Source organism: Oryctolagus cuniculus, chromosome 3 (genome assembly GCF_051225735.1).
Source record: "Oryctolagus cuniculus isolate XC-2025 breed Fujian yellow rabbit chromosome 3, ASM5122573v1, whole genome shotgun sequence".
NCBI classification, from domain to species: domain Eukaryota; kingdom Metazoa; phylum Chordata; class Mammalia; order Lagomorpha; family Leporidae; genus Oryctolagus; species Oryctolagus cuniculus.
Window position 1 is genome coordinate 29,474,975 of NC_142869.1, and position 25,194 is coordinate 29,500,168.

General features: G+C 39.5%; 1 protein-coding gene across 4 annotated transcripts in view; it reads right to left on the minus strand.

The window, feature by feature from the left end:
- The window catches only part of LOC149127296 (uncharacterized), a 264,015-nt gene that overhangs the window by 79,245 nt on the left and 159,576 nt on the right, over nucleotides 1–25,194 (minus strand). For all 4 annotated transcript variants that reach the window (XR_016231916.1, XR_016231914.1, XR_016231915.1 and 1 more), the window contains one exon: nucleotides 2,721–2,777. The gene's annotated coding sequence lies outside the window, so the exon portion shown is untranslated. The remainder of the gene's footprint in view (nucleotides 1–2,720; nucleotides 2,778–25,194) is intronic.

The window sequence follows — 25,194 nt, forward strand, 5'->3', positions numbered from 1 at the left end:
AGAAATAGTTCCTTAATGGCATTTGGGACAGGAGCAAATGTCCTACATGGTGGCGCCTGTTGGCTCTAATCAGACAAATTAAGGAGTTGAGCATGTTTCCACCATTTGGTATAGTTTTATTTTAGTCCGCAAGTCCCTCTGCTCCCATTTTAAGTTCTGGCATGTTCTCATGGCTGGGGCCATGCTGCCTTATCACTGAGAGCATCCTCCTCAAGAAGTGTCACGTGCCATGTCCATCCTAAGGGATCCTTGCTGTCCAACAAACTAATTGTGCAGCTGCTCTGTAACATCACAAAGGCCGCCTCTTTCTCTCAGTGTGCTTAAAATCATTTTCTTTCAAAATAAATCAAGAAAATATTCCAGAAAGTATATGCTAAGCTATTTTTTAAGAGTTAAAAGGGTCTTCTCCAGGAGCAGAATGGAAAGTTTAAACAGACTCTAGTTTTGTTTGTACCACAGAATAAGATTTAGAATTAAAGAGTGATCGTTAATTTTACTTTTGAAAAGAATGATTACTCAAATCACCAATTTTTTCCATTCCAAGACTATTCAGCTAAATCAAATACTTTGCTAATCTTCTACTGGTTTTTAACCATAAAAAATTCTATTTTTATATGGTTCAAATAAATGTTTATATCTCCAGATGATTGATTGATTTAACTCTTTAACATCCTTGTGTTTCCTGTCACTAGGAATATATATATATATATATATATATATACAGTAACTGAAAATTACATCATCCTAGGGATACCTGCATTCCTCTATAGTTCATCCAATGCTAACATGAAACAGCTTCTCTGCAAGTTCATGAAGTTTCCTCAGAATTAGAAAGAAAATTCAGACAGGTCAAAAGGAGAAAAAGAAAAAAGAGAGAGCAATGCTCATTACTATTAGCTGTGTCCTCTATCTTTTATTTTCTCCCTTACTAACTATAAAATGCAAACCATGCTAGTCACTGCAGAAAATATATGCCAATTAAATTATGTTGATCACTTGTCCAAAACCCCATAAATTATAGGGAAACTAAAATTATTTCCATCTTGAAACAAGTAGATACTAAATACAGAAGTGATGGGAATTGCCTAATTACTAGTAACATATAAAAGGTCTATTATGAGGGCCTACATTGTAGTGTAGAACCTTAAGCCACCACGTGCAATACCAGCATCCATATGGGCACTGGTTTTAGTCCTGGCTGCTCCACTTTCAATCCAGCTCCCTGCTAATGTGCCTGGAAAAGCGGCAGAGGAAGGCTTTTAAGTGCCTGGGCCCCTTTCACCCACATGGAAAACCTACGAGAACTCCTGGTTCCTGGCTTCAGCCTTGCCCAGCCCTAGCCATTGCAGCCATTTGGCGAGTGAACCAGTGGATGGAATCTCTCTCTCTCTCTCTCTCTCTCTCTCTCACATACACACACACACACACACTTACAAATAAATAAATAAATCCTTTTTTTAAAAAAATGCTCACTTAGCCGGCGCCGCGGCTCACTAGGCTAATCCTCTGCCTTGCGGCGCCGGCACACGGGGTTTTAGTCCCGGTCAGGGCACCAGATTCTGTCCCGGTTGCCCCTCTTCCTGGTCAGCTCTCTGCTGTGGCCAGGGAGTGCAGTGGAGGATGGCCCAAGTACTTGGGCCCTGCACTCCACGGGAGACCAGGATAAGCACCTGGCTCCTGGCTTCACATCAGCGTGGTGCGCTGGCCTCAGTGCGCTGGCCGCGGCGGCCATTGGAGGGTGAACCAACGGCAAAGGAAGACCTTTCTCTCTGTCACTCTCTCTCACTGTCCACTCTGCCTGTCAAAAACAAAAAAGAATAAAAAATGCTCACTTATAACTGCATCATTCAGGTTAGCAAAGAATGAATGGATATCGTTTATTTCTCACCAATGAGCTCAGAGTCAGTAACTATAGACAAATCTCAATGTATTCTCTACTTTTAGACTAGTTGAGTAGAAACTTTTTACCCCATTTAATCTATTTCTCATGTGAGGACAGCCCCTTGAGTTACGTTCCCACACAGATCCTCCTATATCAGTCCGTGCTCTTACAGGCTGTGCTGGCTTTGTCTTCTTAGTGTTGCATCCATGTGTCAGGCACTGCACATCACAGGCAATCAGTAAAAATTTATTCAATTAATTAATTAGAACTTTGTTTTCTGGAAGTGCTTCTTTTAATGTATTAATTACTTGAAAGACAGAGTATAGAGAGAGAGAGAGAAGGAGGAGAGTCAAAGAGGGAAAGAGATCTTTCATTCACTGGTTTACTCCCCAAATGGTAGCAACAACCAGGGCTGTGCTATGCTGAAGCCAGGAGCCTGGATCTTCATCTGGGTCTCCCACATGGCTGGCAGGGTCTAAATCACTTGGGCCTTTCTCTGCTGCTTTCCCAGGCACATTAGCAGGGAGCTGGATCAGAAGCGAAACCAGTACTTAAACTGATGCTGATATGGAAAGTCAGCATTGTAGGTGGTGGCTTAACCCACTGTGCCACAATGCTGGCCCCATGAAGTGCTTTCTAAGAAGCAAACATAATGATATATTTTTATTTATCAAGCCCCGGAGTTATCCACTAAGGCATATTGCAGGTGTTTTTGTCATTTGTGAGAATTTACAGTTGAAAAAACAGTATTTACATGATCAGGAACACAGGTGTCCCAAGAACACAATCTTACCTGTGGCTGAAAAAAAGTTGATGTCTTGTCCTTCAATAAACTTACCTTCAATAAACACTACCATTCTTCCGAAAGGGTCACCTCCTCTTCCACACTGATACACTGTGACAGTGAAAAAAGCATGATTAATAATTAAACCAGAACAAGGGACACAAAAAAAGACATTCCTACAATATGTGGTTATTCAATTTCTTGGCACCCTACTAAGTGCCTGTTGCTCTGCTGAGCCCTGCGGTGGAGGGTAAAAAAAAATGTGCCCACCACTATAATTGGAAGAAGGTCATGAGTCCCAGGTAAAATAGGCCAGCATAATGTAATTTGTATTTTCATTTCATTCACCTTCAAAACTCCTATTTCCTTTTCTAAATGTTTTCACTCTAGATAGGAGGATTGGAAATCACTGTTTTTCTAGGTCCTGATATATTTCTATTTTGTGAAGATTTTATTCATCTTTGAAGTCTTTAACCAAAGAATGTAAAAAGATATTAACTGTTAATAAATGGCAACAGAATTAGAACCTAGAATTCCTAAAATGAGTCCATCCCTACAATAACTATAAAAGTAATAAGATAGAGTTCTAAGAAAAAAATCATGAGAATATGACTAATTTACTTATTATTAGAGTGTAGTTTACACAATATACATAGTGAATTTTTACTGCCTACTAGATCAAGATTTAGAAAGCTCTCGGCGTAGCACTGAAGCATACCAATTTGAGCCACTGCTTGTGATGTCAGCATCTCATATTGGAGTGCAGGTTTGAGTATGGCTACTCCACTTCTTTTTTTTTTTTCTTTTTTTTTAACTTTTATTTAACAAATATAAATTTCCAAAGTACAGCTTATGGATTACAGTGGCTCCCCCCCCACCATAATTTTCCTCCCACCCGCAACCCTCCCATCTCCCACTCCCTTTCCCATTCCATTCATGTCAAGATTCATTTTCAATTATCTTTATATACAGAAGATCAATTTAGTATATATTAAGTAAAGATTTCAACAGTTTGCACCCACACAGAAACATAAAGTGTAAAGTACTGTTTGGGTACTAGTTATAGCATTAATTCACATTGTACAACACATTAAGGACAGAGATCCTACATGGGGAGTAAGTGCACAGTGACTCCCATTGTTGATTTAACAAATTGACATTCTTACCTATGGCATCAGTAATCCGCCCCCTAGGCTCTTGTCTTGAGTTGCCAAGGCTATGGAAGCCTTTTGAGTTCGCCAACTCCGATCTTATTTAGACAAGGCCATAGTCAAAGTGGAAGTTCTCTCCTCCCTTCAGAGAAAGCTACTTCCTTTTCGATGGCCCATTCTTTCCACTGGGATCTCACTCGCAGAGATCTTTCATTTAGTTTTTTTTGTTTTTTTTTTTCCAGAGTGTCTTGGCTTTCCATGCCTAAAATACTCTCATGGGCTCTTCAGCCAGATGCAAATGCCTTAAGGTCTGATTCTGAGGCCAGAGTGCTGTTTAGGACATCTGCCGCTACTCTACTTCTAATCCAGCTCTCTGCTCTTGTTCTTAGGAAAGCAGCAGATAATGGTTCAGGTACTTGAGCTACTGCTATCCACATGGGAGACTAGGATGGAGCTTCTGGTCTCTGTGTGGCCCTGCCCTGGCCACAACCACCGTTTGCAGAGTAAACCAGTGGACAGAAGATCTCTTTCTGTCTCTCCCTCTCTTTCTCTTTTCCAAATAAATACATAAATATTTAGAAATAAAAATGAAAATTTAGAAAGTTGTCAACACCAAAGAGGCCCAGCTTCCTTGTATCTCCTTGGGAAGCCAAATTGCAGACCAAGGGGAGAAAAAAAAAGCACTGCCTAGTTTTTCTTCTTCTCACTGTCTTCAGGAAAGATAAGCTGCTAGGTGTCTACATCTTAGATTAACACTTTGCTCTTAAAAAAATTCAAAAATAATAATTGATAATCACTAAGAGCCAGAGAGCCAGGCAGTGTAACAGACACTTTAAGTTCATCATTGAACACTCACAACCACCCAGTAAAGTGGAGAGCTGTATTATTGTCTCATTTCACAAGAAACGTGGGGTACAGAGATGTCAAGCAATTTATACCAAATCACACAAGCTTCAAGTATTGTAACCAGGATGCAAATCTTTTCTGCCAGAAACGTGCATGCTATTCCAATGCAAATTTCTTATTTATAAATTAGGAGATGGATTTAATTCTATCTGAAGCCATTTCTAGCTTCAAAATTGTGAATCTATAAAAATAATTTTAAGTCATAGACATATTATATAGGAATTTCTTAAATTTCATTTCCCTTTACATGATAAAGGAATATAGTTTGCATGGAGACAAAAAAATACATGACTTTTTTAGTGCACAAAAGAACCTACGAGCTAAATTTCTAAATCATATTTGTTCTTTCCCCAGGATATGAAATTTCTTGAGTAATTGCAAAGTGATATCTTGCCATTGATTTTCTGCCAGTTCATCTACAGGAATTGTACTTGGCTTTGTCAAAGACTACTTCTATATTTGGCCTTTTCTAATATTCAGGTTCATCTTTTTTTTCTTACTAAATATAAAAGATCTAATTAGATTTCTGGAATTTACTGTGAAGTACTTCCAGGTTTTACAAAGGGATCATAGCAGATCTACCATGATATTTAGACATACACTGAACCTACCCAAAGCACTCAGACATTCTTCAAGAATTCTTCTGGCAACATACCCTGACAGTTCTGGCATGCTAAGGTGGAGAATGGGAAGAGAAGGAAAACAGGGTATATCTTCACTCTATTTCAGGTCAAAGTTACTTCCAAAATAATATGTTCATTAGAGCTTTGTGTTTTATCTTGGCTGAAACTCATGATTTCCAGAAATCCTGCCCTAAACTGTGCCTTGTTTTATCAACACTCTTGGTGTTGCAAAGTGACCTAAACCAATTTAAGCTTCATAATTATCTGGTCCTTTAGATAGACATGGGTAGCCTCTACTAACAAGAGAAGCAAGAGCCAGATCTGCTTGTCACTCAGCTACCAGGTTGGCATCTTACCTAAGAAGTCTCAGACTAAATGCTGGCACTCATATAATATCAGTTGACCATCAGTTACAAAAGCAGCCTTTCAGGCACACAGCCTGTTCTGGGAGCTTTGTGAAGTTTGGAAGTTCAGTTGCATTCAGACAAGTAACTAGGAAACAAAGTTGTCTCAAAGCAGATGTAATGGTGCTCTAGCACTGAGATCATCAACTTTCTAACAAGGGCAGGCAGTGAAAGTTCCTGTTAACTTATGTTGTCCAGGAGCAAATGGATCTTAGGATTACAGCCCTTTTGGAGAATGTCGAGCTGTTGGCTAATGCACATTTTCTAGAAGTGCCTATTTTATATTGCTAGCCAATCTATGTGTGTGTTACATTTTATCAGTTGGAAACAATCTCTAATTTTCCTCTTGAGAGTGAATTATAGCTATCCAGTGTGGGTTCAGAGAGCAATATCTGAACTACAGTACACTCTACATATTCATGAATTCCATATCATAGAATCAAAGATATTTGAAAAACCATTATATCTCTATTGAATAGGTGAAGAGATTTTTGGTAATTATTCCCCAAACAATACAGTGTAACAGCTATTTGTTTACCATTTACCTTGTATTAGGTATCATAAGAAATCTAGAGATAAATTAAAAGGTATAAGACAGGCTGGCGCCATGGCTCACTTGGCTAATCCTCCACCTGTGGCGCCAGCACCCTGGGTTCAAGTCCCGGTTGGGGCACCGGGTACTAGTGCTGGTTGCTCCTCTTCCAGTCCAGCTCTCTGCTGTGGCCCAGGAGGGCAGCGGAGGATGGCCCATGTGCTTGGGTCCCTGCATCTGCATGGGAGACTGGGAGGAAGTACCCAGCTCCTGGCTTCAGATCAGCGCAGCGCCAGCCGCAGTGGCCATTAGGGGAGTGAACCAACGGAAGGAAGATCTTTCTCTTTGTCTCTGTCTCACTGTCTATAATTCTCTCTCTGTTTCTCTCTCTCACTGTCTAACTCTGCATGGAAAAAAAAAAGTATAGGCGAGGGGTTCCAAGATGGCAGAATAGTGACAGGATGGTCTGATTCATGTGGGGTGAAATTAATATTTAAAAAGGGGAGAAAGTACACTCCTAAGATAAAGCTGTGGGAAATCCCCAGTGGGAGACCCAGCGAAAACAACAGAGACAGTCCAAGCCTGTGCCTAAAGAGCAAATGCACAACAAAAAACAACAAAAGCTTGGACCCAGGGAGGAGGACGCTGGCCTTAGCAGACCAGGTGAGAGAATTCATGGGTCCATGGTGCTGCAGATAATAGTGGGAGGCAGACCTTGGTGAACTGCTTTTGAAGTTCCATGAGAACCCCCTGGGACAGCAGAGGTGGGAAGAGAAAAGTAAATAAATAAATAAATAAATAAGGAGGTGGCACACCTCTCTCTCTTTCCCTCTCCTCCCTCCTCTGAATCCCTACCCCTGTTCCCACTACAGCAGAGACCTGCAGCCAGGCTGGAGAAGGGTCACGTCATTTTTTTTTGGATGCAGGCAGGTGGCTGCTGCCCCCACATCCTGTAAGTGCATCAGCAATAAAGGGGGTCACCTTGCCCCTACTCAAACAGTGAAAGCCAAAACAATTCAGAATTCCTTCCCTCTCTGTGCTAGTTGTACCTTGCCAGTTTCCAGGCAACAGGAGAGGAAGGGAAGCCCAGCCTATGGGAACTTCTACCCACCTAGCACCATCGAGAAGTGAGCAGGCTGCAGTGGGCGGGGGCTCTGTGCACCTATGATCCACAGACCTAACCACAGAAAAAACTCACACCCCACCACTGACACCAAACCAGGCTGGTAGGACCGCACACAGAAAGTGGCTCTGGGAACACCTTAGTTTCCTTATAGACAGGACTGGCTAGTGGGACGGAATGGCCTCACTGACAGTCCACGACCCAAAGAGCCTTGAGAGCTGAGTCTGAGAAAAAAGTGACTATATAAGAGGAGACAGAGTGTGGCTACACCCTGGGCAACTACAGAGTGCTTCTTTGCAGCCACTGAGCTCCTCGGTTACCTATAACAGCTCATAACAGGGGGAACTGTGCTCACAGGAAAGACTCCACAGATCAAATGTGCAATTCATTAAGCAGTGTGGATGAGTCCTGAGGACACTGGGGACTAAAATGGAGGTGTCCCACAGCTGTGAGGAGAAGGGTAGGTCACACCAACAGAGGTAACCGTTCTCCTCCATAAGATAACCAGAGGAGAGCTACCAAGCCCAATGTGGGGGTCTTACCTTGGATATTTGCCCATGCTGAACAGAGCACCCTAGCCATACCTAATATATACCTCTTGGTATTCACTAAAAGTATAGATGTCCCACTAAGCCACAGAGACACAGACCAAAGATAAAAGCCACCAGACAATAAATAAAAACCACACAAATGCTGAAAAACAAAGGAAAAACTTTAATAATTAAGAATAAGCAAGACACTATAAGCCCCCCCCAAAAAAAACACTAAAACATTTCCATATTAGAAGGTAAAGATGAAGAGATTGAGGAAATGCCAGAAATGGAATTCAGAAAACTAATCATCTAACTACTTAGAAGCAATCAAAAGCAAATTCACAAACTAAAGAAAACTATAGATGATATGAATGAAAAATTTCCCCATGAAATTGAGATACTAAAAAAGAAATCATATTAAATACCAAACTGAGGAATTCAATAGATCAAATAAAAAATGCAATGGAAAGTCTTAACAGAGGAGGTGAGGCAGAAGAAAGAATATCTGAATGAGAAGTCTTTGGAAATTTCATAGTCAGAACAAAAATAAGAAAAAAAAAACTTGGAAAACACTATCAAATGACCCAATATACAGGTTCTAGGAGTTCCTGAAGGTGTGGAAAGAGAGAAAGGATTAGAAGCCTTCTTAGTGAAATAATAACAGAAAACTTCCCTAATTTGGAGGAAAAAGGGATGTTCAAGTACAGGAAGGACACAGAACCCCTAATAGACATGACCAGATAAGATCTTCACCATGACATATTGTAGGAAAACTCTCCACTGTAAAACATAAAGAAAGAATTCTAAAATGTGCATGAGAGAAATGCCAGGTTACATTCAGAGGAACCCCACTTAAACTCACAACAGACTTCAGGTCAGAAACCCTAGAGGCTAGGAGACAATGGCGTGATATTTCCAAGTTTTAAGAGAAAAAAAATGTCAACCCAGACTACTGCACCCTGCAAAGCTCTCATTTATGAAAGAAGGTGAAATAAAGACTTTCCATAGCAAACAGAAATTGAAAGAATTTGTCATTACCTGTACAGCCCTACAAAAGATACTCAAGGATGTGCAACACACAGAAACACAGAAAGAGGAACACCACTACGAAACAAGGTGAAGGCAGAAAATTACCCAGTAAAAGTATAAAGATGGAGCTGGCACTGTGGTATAGCAGATGAAGCCGCTGGCATTCCATGTGGGCACCAGTTCGAGTCCTGGCTGCTCCACTTCCAATCCAGCTCTCTTCTATGACCTGGGAAAGAAGCAGAGGATGGCCCAGATCCTTGGTCCCCTTCATCCATGTGGGAGACCTAGAAGACGCTCTTGGCTTCAGATTGGCGCAGTTCCAGCTGTTGCAGCCAATTGGGAAGTGAACCAATGGATAGAAGACCTCTCTCTCTGCCTCTCCTCCTCTCTCTGTATAACTCTGACTTTCAAATAAAATAAATAAACAACTTTAAAAAAAGTATAAAGAAAACCCAAAGTAAAAAATAGGAATGATAATGGAAATGTGGCAGGACAAAGTCAATATTTAACAATAGTCCCTTTGAATGTAAATGGCCTCAACTCTCCAGTTAAAAGACACAGACTGGATGAATGGATTAAAAAGGAAACCCAACTATTTGCTGCCTACAAGAAACACATCTTACCAACAATGATACGTGCAGATTGAAAGTGAAAGGATGGAAAAAGATAATCTATGCCAACAGAAACCAAAAAAGAGCTGATATAGCCACCCTAATATCAGACAAAACAGACTTTAACACAAAAACTGTTAAAAGAGACAAAGAAGGGCACTATATAATGATTAAGTGATTGATTCAACAGGATGATGTGACTATTACAGGCACCTGGCTATTTAAAAGAAATGTTAATGGATGTAAAGGGAGACATAGACTCAAATACATTAGTAATGGGGGAACTTCAATACCTCACTTCCAGCAATGGACAGTACAACCAGAAAGAAAATCAGCAAGGAAACAACAGACTTAATAAACACTATAGATAAAATGGACCTAACAGATCTACAGAACTTTTCATCCTACAGTTGCCAAACACATATTCATCTCACCAGTGCATGGAACTTTCTCTAGGATTGGCCACATGCTAGGCCATAAAGCAAGTCTCAGCAAATTCAAAAAAATGGAAGTCATTCCATTCATCTTCTCTGACCACAACAGAATGAAGTTGGAAATCAACAACTCGGGAATCTCCAAAACATATGCAACTACATGGAAACTGAATAACATGCTCCTGAATGAACAATGGGTCACTGAAGAAATCAAAAGAGAAATAAAATTTCTGGAAACAAATGAAGACAACAATACAACATATCAAAACTTATGGGATACAGGTAAAACAGTATTAAGAGGAAAGTTTATAGCAATTAGTGCCTACATCAAGGAACTGGAAAGACACCAAATAAATGATCTATCAATGGATCTCAAGGATCTAGAAAAACAACTGCAAACCAAACCCAAAACTACTAGGAAGAAATAAATAATTAAAATTACAGAAGAAGTCAATAAAATTGAAACCAACAAAACAAAAGATTACCAAAATGAACAGCTTTTTTTAAGAAAAAATAAACAAAATTTACACACCATTGGCCCAACTAACAAAAAAAGGAGATTAACCAAATTAATAAAATTAGAGATGAAAAAGGAAATGTAACAATAAACATTACATACATAAAAAGAATCATCAGAAATTGCTAGACAGAACTGTAGTCCAACAAAATGGGAAAACTAGAAGAAATGGAAAGATTCCTGGACACATACAACCTACCTAAAATGAACCATGAAGACATAGAAAACCTAAACAGATCAATAAACAAGACAGAACTTGAATCTGTGGGGAGCAATTCGGACTAGACTAAGTTACTGGAATTAAGACTTATTCTATGCATCTGCTCTCCCACAATATGGCGCTGAGAAGGGAGAAACAGCTTCTACACAGCTGCCTCCAGTTCAACCAATAAACTGTAGGACCTGCTCCTGATTGGAGGAGAGCAGCATACTCGGCGTGTGGGTAGCAGAGTTGGGATTGGTGGAAGAGGACTATAAAGGAGGAGAGAGACAACATGCACCAGGAACTTCTGAGGGGAACATCTATCTGAAGGAACACCTGTGCAGCCCCCGAGAGAGCCGGCCGGCGGTGTGCCGCTCCCCCGCGGAAGTGGGGAAAGTCCCAGGGGGAACCGCCCTTCCACGGAGGTGGAAGGCACGGTAGCCAACCCAGGAAGAACCAGCAGCAAACCCGGGGAGGGCCGAGCAGACAAAAGAACAGCGCAGGGTCCTGTGTCATTCCTCCACGAAGATGGGGAGCGACATAATGGTGCCGTGACTCGGATAGGAAACTTAGGAGGGAAGAAACGGGAAGAAGTGGAAAATATAGGAGAGAGAGACTAGCAAAGAGCCTAGGGAAAAGCCAGACGGAAAATGTGCCAGAAGAAGCTATCGAAAGCCTAGGCATAGACTCGGATATGGACTGTGGGAAAGAAGTTAGGATTTAAAGTGAAAGCAAGAAGAAACTTAGACTCAGATACGGACTGCAGGTTGAAAGTGAAAGAGAAACCTATAAGAAACTTAGACTTGGATACAGACTGTGGGGAGAGGCCAGGAGAAATGAGGGAGGAATATTGTTGGAAGAAAACTTAGGGAAACATACCGGGTAGAGAAAAATGTTAGGGAGGATGAAGCCGCGAGTGCAGGCCGAGGCGGAGACGTAAGCCAGCTTGGAATTCTTCAAGTCAGCCCGGGGAGCAAGAGGCGAAGATCTGGAACCAGATGCAGAGACGTGGGCCGCCAGGTTGGAATTCGCCAGGTTAGCCCAGGGAACTTAGATTGAATACCGGTGGTGGCAGAAACGTAAGCTACGCTGTGTGACTTGCGGAAGCCGCCTCATGCAGAGAGAGCGCGCGGGGCGTGAATAGATAGGGAACGTGGGGCTAGTGTGAGGCCGTGGTGCGGGTGCGAAAGGCCATGGAGACCGCGGAGCGTGCAAAGCCAAGCTGCGCAGAGCCGGGAACCCACCGCAGGGCGGTGAGGCGCCGAGAAGCAGCCTTGGGGCGGGCGCCGGGAAGCCGCGAAGATAAGAGAAACAGAAGTTTAGAAGTAAAATGAGAGAAATAGGAATGCTGGTAGATAGAAGTAAAATAGGAGAAATAGGAATGCCCGGAGATAGAGAAATAGAGAAAAATAAGGCCTCCCCTCAACATGGCAATGAGAGAGCTTGGATTCGGTCTACCTGATTAGGGAGGTGGTGAGCACCTGCGGGCGGCTAGCAGCTTATGCGCCGCAGGTCACCGAAGACAGGCACGAATTAACATCAATAAGTCTCCCCACAATACCGCAATGAGAAGGCTTGGATTCGGTCTGCCTGATTAGGCGATAAGCACCAGCAGGCAGCTCGACCAGAGTATGAGCTGCAGGTCACCGAAGATAGGCACGTTATCAACTCCAATAAGTCTCCCCACAAGACGGCAATGAGAGGGCTTGGATTCGGTTTGCCTGATTGCTAGGGCTTTTAAGCACCTGCAGGCAGTTCTAGCAGAGCAGAGCATGTGCTGCAGGGCACCGAACACAGGCACGCATCAGCGCCTAAAAACCTCCTCACAACATGGCGAAGAGAGGACCCGGATTCGGTTTGCCTGATTGGTAGGGCTTGTAAGCACCTGTGGGCAACTCCAGCAAGCAGAGCAGAGTGTGTGCCGCGGGGCACCGAAGACAGGCGCGTATCAACGCCAAAAATAAAAAGAAAGGGGGATCTGTGGGGAGCAACTCGGACTAGACTAAGTTACTGGAATTAAGACTTATTCTATGCATCTTCTCTCCCACAATATGGCGCTGAGAAGGGAGAAACAGCTTCTACACAGCTGCCTCCAGTTCAACCAATAAACTGTAGGACCTGCTCCTGATTGGAGGAGAGCAGCATACTCGGCGTGTGGGTAGCAGAGTTGGGATTGGTGGAAGAGGACTATAAAGGAGGAGAGAGACAACATGCACCAGGAACATCTAAGGGGAACATCTATCTGAAGGAACACCTGTGCAGCCCCCGAGAGAGCCGGCCGGCGGTATGCCGCTCCCCCGCGGAAGTGGGGAAAGTGGCCAGGGGGAACCGCCCTTCCACAGAGGTGGAAGGCACGGTAGCCAACCCGGAAAGAACCAGCAGCAAACCCAGGGAGGGCCGAGCAGACAAAAGAACAGCGCAGGGTCCTGTGTCGTTCCTCCACGAAGACGGGGAGCGACAGAATCAGTAGTAAAGACCCTCCCAACAGAGGAAAGCCCAGGACTACTGCTGGTGGAAACGTAATTTGGTAAAGCCACTATGAAAGACAGTATGGAGATACCTCTGAAATCTGAATATAGACCTATCATATGACTCAGCCATATCACTCCTGGGAATCTACCCAAAGAAAATGAAATCAGCATATGAAAGAGATATCTGTACCTCCATGTTTATCACAGCCTGATTCACAATAGCAAAGACATGGAATCAACCCAAATGCCAATCTACTAAATACTGGATAAAGAAATTATGGTATATGGTATATGTATATGTATATGGAATACTATGCAGCAGTAAAAAATGAAATCCAATCATTTGCATCAAAATGAATGAAATTGGAAAACATCATGCTTAGTGAAATAAGCCAATCATAAGGGACAAATTCTGTATGTTCTCCCTGACCTGTGATAACTAATACAGCACATAAAAGATGACCTGTAGAAATGAAGTCGACACATAGAGAAGCAATGACTTTGAACATCCCTTCTCTTGACCATTCAGAAAGTTTTTTCTTTTAATTTTGGCTTTTCTTTTCTTTTCCTTTGTCATATTTTCCTTATCTTTTTTTCTGTTATACTAATCACTGAACTCTTAACATAGAATTAATTATATGTGTATATAGGTAATTGATAATAGATCTTGGTAAAAAAAAATAAGAATGAGAATAAGAGGAGTAAAAAAATAAGAGTGAGAATAAGGGAAGAGTATGAGGGTTGGGAAGAACTACCAAGATCATAAAGTTGTAATTGTGAAATATATGAAATCTGTACCTGTAAAGCAGTATAGTTCTGCATACATTCCTATGGACTTACTTCTAAGGGTACAGTTTAAAAACTTTCCATGGGACACCAAATTCCCTTATGCTGGCTGGTAAAAATAGCAGCTTAAGTGTTACAAGATCACATGGATCCCAGTAAGGGGTAAAGTGATCATATGGGTGGGCTCAAGTGTTAACACGATCATATAAAAAGGACTAAGTGTTGGCCGGCACCATGGCTCACTTGGCTAATCCTCCATCTGTGGCACCGGCACTCTGGGTTCTAGCTCCAGTTGGGGTGCTGGATACTGTCCCGGTTGCTCCTCTTCCAGTCCAGCTCTCTGCTGTGGCCCGGGAGTGCAGTAGAGGATGGCCCAGTTCCTTGGGCCCTGCACCTGCATGGGAGAACAGGAGGAAGCACCCGGCTCCTGGCTTCAGATCGGCACAGTGCTCTGGCCGTAGTGGCCACTTAGGGAGTGAACCAATGGAAAAGGAAGACCTTTCTATCTGTCTCTCTCTCTCACTGTCTAACTCCGCCTGTCCAAAAAAAAGAAGACTAAGTGTTTGGTAATAATAATAGATAGAATTAAAAGTTTGAATGCTCCAGCATGGAAAGCAGTCCATACAGCCAACTCATAGAATGACAATCATTTTAAGTAGCACTCTGACCTCAGAACCAGCCCTTTAGACATCCTGGTCTGGCTAAAAAGTCCAGGGGAGCATTTCAGGCATGGAAATCAAGATAATGTGGCAAAAAAATGTCCCACATTAAGGACCTCAGTGAGTGGGACCCCAGTGGAAGAAGTGGCCATCAAAGAAGGATGTACTTTTCCCTGAAGGGAAGAGAGAACTTCCACTTTGTTTATGGCCTTGTCGAGTTAGAGGATCCAAAAGGCTTCCATAGCCTAGGCAGCTAACATCAAGAGCCTCAAGTGATCACTGACATCATATATAAGAGTATTAATTTTTAAATTAAGAACAAAAGTCTCTGTGCACTAACTTCCCATGTAGGACCTCTGTCCTCAAACTGTTATATCATAAGACTTAATAGTAAAACTTGTTCTCAAGAAGCACTTCCTTTTAGTGTATTAAGTGAAGGATATTTTTATGTCTCATAAGTTATAATTATGCCTAACAGCTTGCAAAAATGTATTATTCTTGGGTTATTCTTTAAAGATAATTAAGTTTCTAAAAGTAAAGAAGGGGAGAGAAGGAAGGGAAAAGAGGAAGGGAAAAAATGTGAAATCACCTTCAAGATGCAATAACTTTGAACAGCCCTTGTCTAGTCTGTTGAGGAACAGTTTTTATTTTGTTTTGTTTTTCTTTGTGTCTCTTTCTTTTTCTTTTACTTTCTCATACAAAGCACTGAACTCTTTACCTAGAATAGAGTTAATCCTCTGTATACAAAGTTAAATGAAAATAGATCTTAGTGAAAAACAGGACAGGGAAGAGGAGAGTGAAGAGGAAAAGAGGTGGGAGAGTGGGTGGGAAGGTAGGTATGGTGGGAAGAATTACTATATTCCTAATATTGTATTTATGAAATGCATGCAAGTAAAAAATAAAGTGTATGGAAGAATATACATAGGTCATATATAACTATATAACACTAAGCATTTTACATTATTGACAAGCATCTGTAGATTTTGGTACACATGGTGTCCTGGAACAAATCCTCCAGAGATAATGAGGGACAACCACCCTTTCTTCCTCTGGAGTATGGATTCTTGAATAGAATTTTTCAAATGCTAAAAAGCCATTGATACAATGAGCATTTCTACTCTCAATGGATATGTTAAAATATATAATGTCATATTTTAGGTACTTGAAGAATAGAAGCATTTAAAATAATATTATCTGCAATGTGATATTCGCATTTTATAAATTATAATCATCAACCACTGAGGTAATGGTACAAATGACTCCCCCAATCCTCTACTGACTTCCACTCTCCCCTCCTCTACCTTCAACTCCAGGAGCAGAGGTTATATATAAGCCATGCGAGAAATGGATTTCAGAGACTTTTACATGAATCACTGCACTTGGTTATAAACATTTAACAGAAAGGTCTTAGTCCAAAGACTTCATTGTGGAACCCTGTTCCTCTTGGAATTCTCCCTTATGCACTATTTTTACTATTACTTTCTTCTTTTCTTTCTTGAAGCTGGTCAAGATAGTAAATAGGACCTAGGAGTGTCTCATCTCCTTTTGGATGTTATATAACGCCTATATAGGAAAAGAAAAAGGGAAACTGTGATTTAAGCCAGTTTCGTTTGGGGAGTTAAATGACACTTCCTTCTCTCTCTTTCTCTCTCTCTCTCTCTCTCTCTCTCCACACACGCACACAATCACACACACTTCTATATTTTTATTTTCGCTTTCCTTCTTTAGAAATTTAAGGTAAACTCCAAAGCTTCATAACGTCTTTGTCAAAAAAAGGAATAGAAGCAGTTCTTTTCACCTGCGTTAAATCTAAACAATATAAAAGTAAAAATAAAATCATCAAAACTCACATTGAGAGGTTAGCATTTGGAGACAATTTAAGACACCACTTACCACACTTGCATCCTTTATCAGAATTCCCGGTTTGAGTCCAGGCTACTCTGGGAGGCGACAGACAATGGCTAAAGATTATGTCCTTGCTACCCATGTGGGGACCTGGATTGAGTTCCAGGGTACTAGCTATGGCCTAGCCCAGCCCTGGCTGTTGCAGGCATTTGGGAGTGTCAGCAAATGGAAGGAGGTGTCTGTCTGTCTGTCTGTCTCTCTCTCTCTCTCCATGCCCAAATAAAATGAAAAAAAAAAAAAAAAAACCTAAAACCTCACATTGCTCTACCAGGAAGGATCTAAGGTCAATGCCTAGAAAGTAATAAGGTATGCATAGGCATGAAACATTCCTCAGAGTTCTAGCAAGCCTGGCCTTGTAGGGGTAGCCTAGTGTAGTGCCACATACACCTTAGACACTCATCCATGTCAGTGATTAACTGTTGTTTCCATTTAAAGGAAGTATGAGCAAGAGTTGTGATAATAAAGAGAGGAAAAAAATGAACTGGAAAATATGCTGATGAAACTCATACTGAAAGTTGAAGGGTAATAAAAATGTTACATATTCTCAAGTCATATCACCACTGCATATGTTTAAACAATGATTAAATGGGTGGCAACTGCTTCCAGAATATATTTCACTGAAATTGGGTAAAGTATCTAAAAGATAAAACATTTTTATTTTTTAATTCATTTTTATTAATATAAAGGAAAAACATTACATGTAATTCATAGATACAACTAACTACAAGAATATAGTATTTTCTCTCCCTCCCTTCCTCCTCCTTTCTTCCTTTCTTTTATCTTTTTAAATTTTTGGGATAACATATTTTTAATTTACTTTACATTATAGATGTAATGCTCCATTTTCAAGAGCTCAACAAGTAAAAAGTAGAAAGAATAATGATAAGGAGGAATATAGACAAGGGCTATTAAACAATTGAATCCCAAGATGTCAATTCCACTTACATGCATGAACTTTTTCATACTCTATATACTAGCTACCACCAACATTATATTATTGAGCCATCTAAATTTCTAGTAGGAAAGTCATCTTGATTCCAGGTGTCTTATTATCATGAATCCCAACATCATGTTCTTGTAAATTTTCCTTCATTGATCTCACCATGAACCATGTAAAAAGAATATTGCTCATACAATCTCTAAGAAGAAGGAACAAATATACTCAGAAACATGAGTTCAGAAGGATCCAGCCATTCATCATTTCAATGCCATAGTTGAAGTTTTGTCCCTTTTACCTTTGAATCTCTCCTACAAACAACAAGATGTATTTTAGAATTAAATTATTTAAGCATCATTGTATCCTACAATAGCCCTTAATTTGATGCAGTGGTTTCTTCAGTTGGAAGAAAGTTTTGTACTGCCTCAAAACCTCCAGCTGGATAGAGCATCTGCATTGTCAAGAGAGTTGAATACTATGTATTAAATATTAATGCTTTCAAAGAAAGCTTCAGAATTTTTCACGCATTTGTCCTTAAATTTAGTCATTAAAAGAATTTTATAGGTCTTTTAAATGCATTTAAATAGGAATGCATATTAATTCTCATTATGTTATTTTAGCAATGTTTTACTAAATTGCCATAAGCTAATATTTATATTTAAATTAAAACATTCTACCACTGTTGCATATAGAATCACTATGAAAATAAGAAAATGCTAAGAAATACGATCAGAAAGCTGTCAACAGAGAAGTAACAAAGATGAATTGAGGCATTTCCAGTGAACTGGCATTTCTCAGTGTCAGAAATCCTAGGATGGTTTAGCCCTCTGCCCCTACTCATGCATGATTTGTTCAATAAATTTTATCAAGATCTACTCCCAGGTCTTTCCTAGTACTGACACAGCTTAGCATGATAACAGTTTTTCCCATATCCAGAAGCATTTGATGCATTTCCAGAGTAAACGAATGACTCTTACTATTTTGATATTAAGAAAGAAAAAGTATTTGAACTATATATGAATTGAGGAATTCTAGAATAAATTTTCATTCAAAGGCCATATTTTGAATCTCTCATTTCTCCAATTTCCCACTGGAATCATCTAACCAATAAAATAAAGTTTCTAAATCTTTAAGGGAAATTAGAGCCCTATAAAATGATACTTTGCATAAATTCTTTAGAAAATACAAGTAAGAAAAATAAGAGAAAACAACCACCTGCCACTGCTTATCACAGGCAGAGAGCCAATTAGAGGAAGAATAGATTCCCTCTTGTCCCTGCCATTTCCACCAAATGCCACTCAATCATAAGATGGGAAGGAGACTCAACAAGAACTTTTGAAAGAATTCCAGACTTATCTGAACCTCCATATAGTAGCAGGAATATGAATTGAGTAGGGATTTTGAACTTCACAAAATTCACATGTAAAGGCTGTATAATAATGTAATATTGCCAGAAATTTTCATTCAAGGATGTGAAACATCCAAATAAGAACAAAGAACTCAAGGGAAAATGGAAGACAATATATATAAAATAAATTTTAGAAGTGTACAATTGATTATCGTTAATGTTTAGAAATGGTTTCAGAAGAAGATGTATAAAAATAATAATCTTGATGTACAGCTCTGAACTATATCAGTAAACACTGGGAAATGAGAGAGAAAAAATTAATATATATTTATGTGTTCAGTTTTCTCAGGCAGAAGCCAATAGAAACTGCTTAATTGTTGAAGTTGGTAGCGAAATATTCTTGTAAATATCTTTGATGTAAAGTTATCCAACAATGGGCTTCTAAATGATTATAAGAAAAGGAGAAAAATCAAATGAAGAAAATATAATCAACTCTCAAAGGTGGAGAGGTTTTATCATTAGATTCATTCTTTCATAAAACTACAGTGAGATGAAATATCCAAAGTTGTTTCTAGTGGCAGTAATCTTCCTTCTTTAATGGGGTTTTTATTGGAAACACTTAATGCTATAAGAAAGCACGACAGAGTTAGATTCCAGAATATTTTACAATCATGTCACTTAGCATAGACATGTTGTGTGAATATTAATAGCCTGATTCCAAGTTATTCATTAGGAGTGACCTTCAAGTACTCTTTACAAAGCCTGAATTTACAGGAAGATATCTTAAAGCTGAGAGTCTAATTTCTTCTTTATGATATATAAGAAAGGGAACTGAAGAGAATAAGGAGGTGCTGTGTGTCATTTAATACTAAATGTATTTCAATTTAACAATAACCATCAACTCACTTGAATAAGATATTCCTCCAAACTGGAATTATTGAATAAATCATTCTTTTATATAGTATGGTTATTATGCAACTATAGTTATTATTCCTTGAGATTTTACTACAAGGATAGAAAAGTAGACCAAAGGAGCACAACAGAACATTCAGAAATAGATTCTCAAATACATACTAACTTTCTTAGAAGGGTTCTTACAAATCAGCAGAAAAAAAATGTACTAATGTACTAGTTAATACCTTTGAGATTATTACTGCTGTTTTATATCATACTAAAAAGGAGAGAAATAGAGAAGAAACTATACCAAGATATTCTAAAGACCATGATTTGGAGAAAGATTTCTTTGAAACATATATTTTACATAATTTTGGTGTACTATATGATGTTTTGTAACTTGTATGCATTGTATAATGTCCAATCAAGATAAACATTTATCATTTCAAGAATTTAACATCTTTTTAGTGAAAACATAAAAAATTATATCTTCTAGTTTTTTATAAATACACAGAAAATAAGTATTATTTATTTTCAACTTATTGTGCAATAGTACCTCATACATTTATACTCCTATATAGCTACATCTAGTACCCATCAATCAACATTTCCCCATCCCTCCCTATCCACTCCCCTCCCTCAGCCTCTGGTAACCACCATTATATTTTTAACTTCTATGAGATCACCTAGTTTTTTAAGACTCTGCAATGAGTGAGATCTCATGACACTTATTTTTCTCTGCTAGCCTTATTTCATTTAGCATAATGATGGCCAGTTCCATCCATATTGTTGCAAATGACAATATATTATCATTTTTGTAACTGAGTAATATTCTACTGTGCATATGTACCACATTTTCTCTATCCATTAATCAGCTGTTGGACACTTAGTTTGTTTCAATTTCCTGGCTATTGTGAATAGTGCTGCAATACATGTGGGAGTACAGATGCTTCATTTACAGATGGGTTTCTATATCCTTGTATACTCACCCAGGAGTGGGATCACTAAATTGTGTGGTGGTGCTGTTTTCAGTTTTTTGAGGAATCACCATAGTGTTTTCTGCAATGAACACATAAATTTACATTCCCATCAACAGTGTTCAAAGGTTCTCTCATCTCCACATTCTCAACATGTATCTTTGCCTTTTTGATAATAGCCAATCTTACTGAAGTGAAGTGCTATCTCATTGTGACTTTGATTTGCATTTCCCTGATGATTAGTGATATTGTGCTTCCATGTACCTACTGACCATTTGTATATCTTGCTTTTAGCAATGTCTGTTTAGATCTATGGTCCATTTTCTAAATTGAATTGTTTGCTATTAGCTATTGAGTTGTTCGAATTCTTTATGTATTTGGGATATTAATTTCTCGATAGATAGATAGCTTGAAAAGTTTTCTCTCAGTCTGTGAGTTGTCTTTCCATTCTGTTCATTGTTTTCTTTGTTATGCAGAAAGTATTTAGTATGAAGAAATACCTTTTGTCTAGTTTTGCTTTTGTTTTCTGTACTTTTGGGGTCTGATCCTGAAAATCCTTGCTGATCTCAATGTCCTGAAGTTCCTTCCCTATATTTTCTCCTAAAAGGCTCTTAAGTTTTAGGCCTCACATACAGGTATTTAAATCATTTTGAGTTTATTTTTTAAAAGCTAGTTCACTCATTTGAAAGGCAGAGTGACTGAGAGAGACACACACAGAGAGAAAAAGAAATCTTCCATCTGGTGGTTCACTTTCCAAGTGGCTACAATAACTGGGACTTGACCAGGCTGAAGGCAAGAGCAAGTGACTCCATCTGGGTCTCCCAGGTAGGTGGCAAGGGCCAAATACTTGGGTCATCTTTCACTGCTTTCCCAAGTGAATCAAGTGGATCAGAAGCTGAGCAGCTGGGACTCTAACTGTTGCTCCAATATGGATGCCAGCATCATAAGCAGCAATTCTGACCACTGCACGAGAAGACCAGCCCCTTGAGCTGATTTTTGTAGACGGTATAACTTAGTTTCATTCATATACATATACATATACATATATATATGTGTGTGTGTGTGTGTGTGTGTGTAAATCCTATGCTCCCAGCACCATTTACCAAAGTCTTATTTGATGTTTGGAATTCTTAATTTCTAATATTTCTGTTTGATTTTATTCAACATATCTATCTCTTTGCAGAATTTCCCTTCTGTGTCATGTACGTATTTCCTTATTTCACTTAACAGCTTCTCTGTTTTTGAGTAACCTTACAATCCTTCTTTTGAATTCCTTTTCAGGCATTTCATCAGTCTCCCTTTCACAGTCCAAGATTAGTGCATTGTGTTCCTTTTGGGGAGTCATATTGCCTTCTTTGTTCATGTCTCCTGTGTTTCCATGTTCGTTCTGATGCATCTGTAGGATCACTTGTTATATCTTCTAGGTGGGATTTTTTTTCTTGATTGGAAGATTTTTTTCTTGGAAATGTGCTTCTGTGGTTTGTGGACTGCCCAAAGCTTAAACGGGAGTTATAAGGCTGTGTGCTGGGTGGGTCCAGGGAGCTCTGGCCACCATTTGTGGATGGAGCAAGAGTCCAAGTTGGGCATGATATAACATGTCTGGCTTCAGTCAGTAGTGGGAGGGAATGCTAGAGGTGTCTAGTGTGTTAACAATCCCAGCCCTTCTCTATGCCAAGAAGAACTAGTTGGCTGACAGCCTACAGTGAGTTCATGTTGCCTGTGCCCTGAATCCATTCAGGCATCATACAGAACACCAACCCATTTCTTAGTGTGTCTCCCTACCCCTGTGGGAGACCTGTCCTCCTTGTCAGGAAGCTCTGAATTTCTGCAGATGACATGGGTGCACAGGAACCTAGCCACAACCTGTACCCAGTTCAGATCCACGGTCTACAACTAGAACACTCACAGTCACAGGATGCAGGGATCTATTCTCCACTCTGTGAGCTCACCCATCCCCTGCACAATCTGCCCATCATTCCCTGAGTCAAGACAGACAGTGGTTACAGTTCCACTCCAGCAAATTGAGTCTGCCACTTTAGTAGTGGGAAGAGAAGGATGCACCATGACTTCCCTTCATGGAGTAAAGTGGTTACTCCCCGCCAGTTCTTCAGGCCAGACTCAAAGCCAATGAGGACCATGGATTTATCCTTCAGTCAAAGTCACCAGTTATGGGGGCCACAGCAGCCTCCTCTAACCTTGCCCTCTGAATATGGTGCTTCCTATCCAGGCATGGAGTATGTATATTCATGAGGCACTGATGGCCTGTGGCTGGCCATCTCCCATGTCTGTTCTCTCTCCTTTCTGCTCCACACAGTGTCTCTGTTCTGTTCTGTCTGTTTTCCACTAAAAATTGTACCTATGAAACACATTGAAATTGTTCTTTTTATATTAATAAAAGTAAAAACAAATTTTTAAGGAAAACATTTCTCTCAATTACTTTCCTGAGAATGTGGTCCTTCTTTTAATATGTTTCTTTTTTTAAAGTTATTAACATAAAAAGATTTCATGCATTCCATAGGTTCAGTTCAAAGAAGATAATCACACTTCCCTCACTCCCATGCTCCCCTCCCTCAACCCCATCCCTCCCTCATCGATCTTTACAAGTTTTTGCAAAGATATAATTTTAATCCACTCTGTATTCACAGTCTTAATTTGCCATTAATCATAATATTCAACAAGTAAAAAGTAGGAAGTTTTTGTTGTATCTTTTTCTGACTTTGGAATTTAGGTGATGCTGCCCTCATAGAAGGTGACTGAGAGGATTCTCACCTTTTTAATTTTTTGAATAGGTTGAGAAAAATTGGAATTAGTTCTTTTTTAAAAGTTTGATAATGGTGGCCAGTATTGTGGCTTCAAGGGGAAATCCATGTCCTACCATGTTGGCATCCAATTTGGGTGTGAGTTTGAGTTCTAGATGCTTCAATTCTGATCCAGCTCCCTGCTAATGTGCCTGGGAAAGAAGATGGCCCAAGCTCTTGGCTCCTGGCTTTAGTCTGGCCCAGCCCTGACCATTGAGGCCATTTGGAGAGTGAATCAGTAGATGCAAGATCTGTGTGTGTGTGTGTGTGTGTGTGTGGCTCCATCTCTCTGTATAACTCTGCTTTTCACATAAATAAAATAGATATTGAGAAAAAAAAGTCTGGTGGAATTCATCAGTGATGCCATCTGGCCCTAGTATTTTTTGTTGGGAGGGTTTTTATTATGGGTTCAATCACCATCTTGGTTATTGTTCTGTTTAGGTTTTCTATGTCTTCATAATTCAATTTTGGTAGATTATATGTGTTCAGAAGTCTATCTATTTCTTCTAGTATTTCCAATTTGTTGGTATATAGCTGTTTGTAGTAATTCCTGATGAGCTTTGTATTTCTCTGATATCTGTTATTACATCTCCATTTTCATCTCTGATTTTATTTATTTGGGTCTTCTCCCTCTTTTTAGTTAGTTGGGGCATGGAGTCATCAGAAATTACTGCAAAGAGCTGTATGCCAGCAAACTGGGAAATCTAGCAGAATTGATAGATGCCTGGACCTGCCTAAATTGAACCATTAAGACACAGAATACTTAAACAGATCCATAACCAAGTCAGAATTTGAATCAGTAATAAAGGCCCTCCCAACAAAGAAAAGCCCAGGAGTGCATGGATTCACTGCTGAATTCTACCAGACATTTAAAGAGAAGAACTAACTCCAATTCTTCTCAAGCTATTCAAAACAATTAAAAGAGAGTGAATACTCCCAAATTCTTTCTATGAAGCCAGCATCACCTCAATTCTTAAACCTGAAAAAGATGCTATTCAATACAGTATTGAAAGTTTTAGCCAGATTAATTAGGCAAGAAAAAGAAATCAAAGGGATACAAATTGGGAAGGAAGAAGTCAAACTATCCCTATTTACAGATGATATGATTCTTTATTTAGGGGATCCAAAGAACTCCACTAAGAGACTATTAGAATTCATAGAAGAGTTTGGTAAAGTAGCAGGATATAAAATCAATACACAAAAATCAACAGCCATTGTATACACAGACAACACCATGGCTTAGAAAGAACTTCTAAAATAAACCCCATTCAAAATAGAAAAAAAAATTCCTTGGAATAAACTTAACCAAGGATGTCAAAGATCTTTACAATGAGAATTACAAAATTTTAAAGAAAGAAATAGAAGAGGATACCAAAAAATGGAAAAATCTTCCATGCTCATGGATTGGAAAAATCAATATCATAAAAATGTCCATTCTTCCAAAGCAATTTACAGATTCAATGCAATACCAATCAAAATAACAAATACATTCTTTTCAGATATGGAAAAAATGATGCTGAAATTCATATGGAGGAACAGGAGATCTCAAATATCAAAAGCAATCTTATACAACAAAAACAGAGCTGAATGCAGCACAATACCAGATTTCAAGACATACTACAGGGCAATAGTAATCAAAAGAGCCTGGTACTGGTACAGAAACAGATGGATAGACCAATGGAACAGAA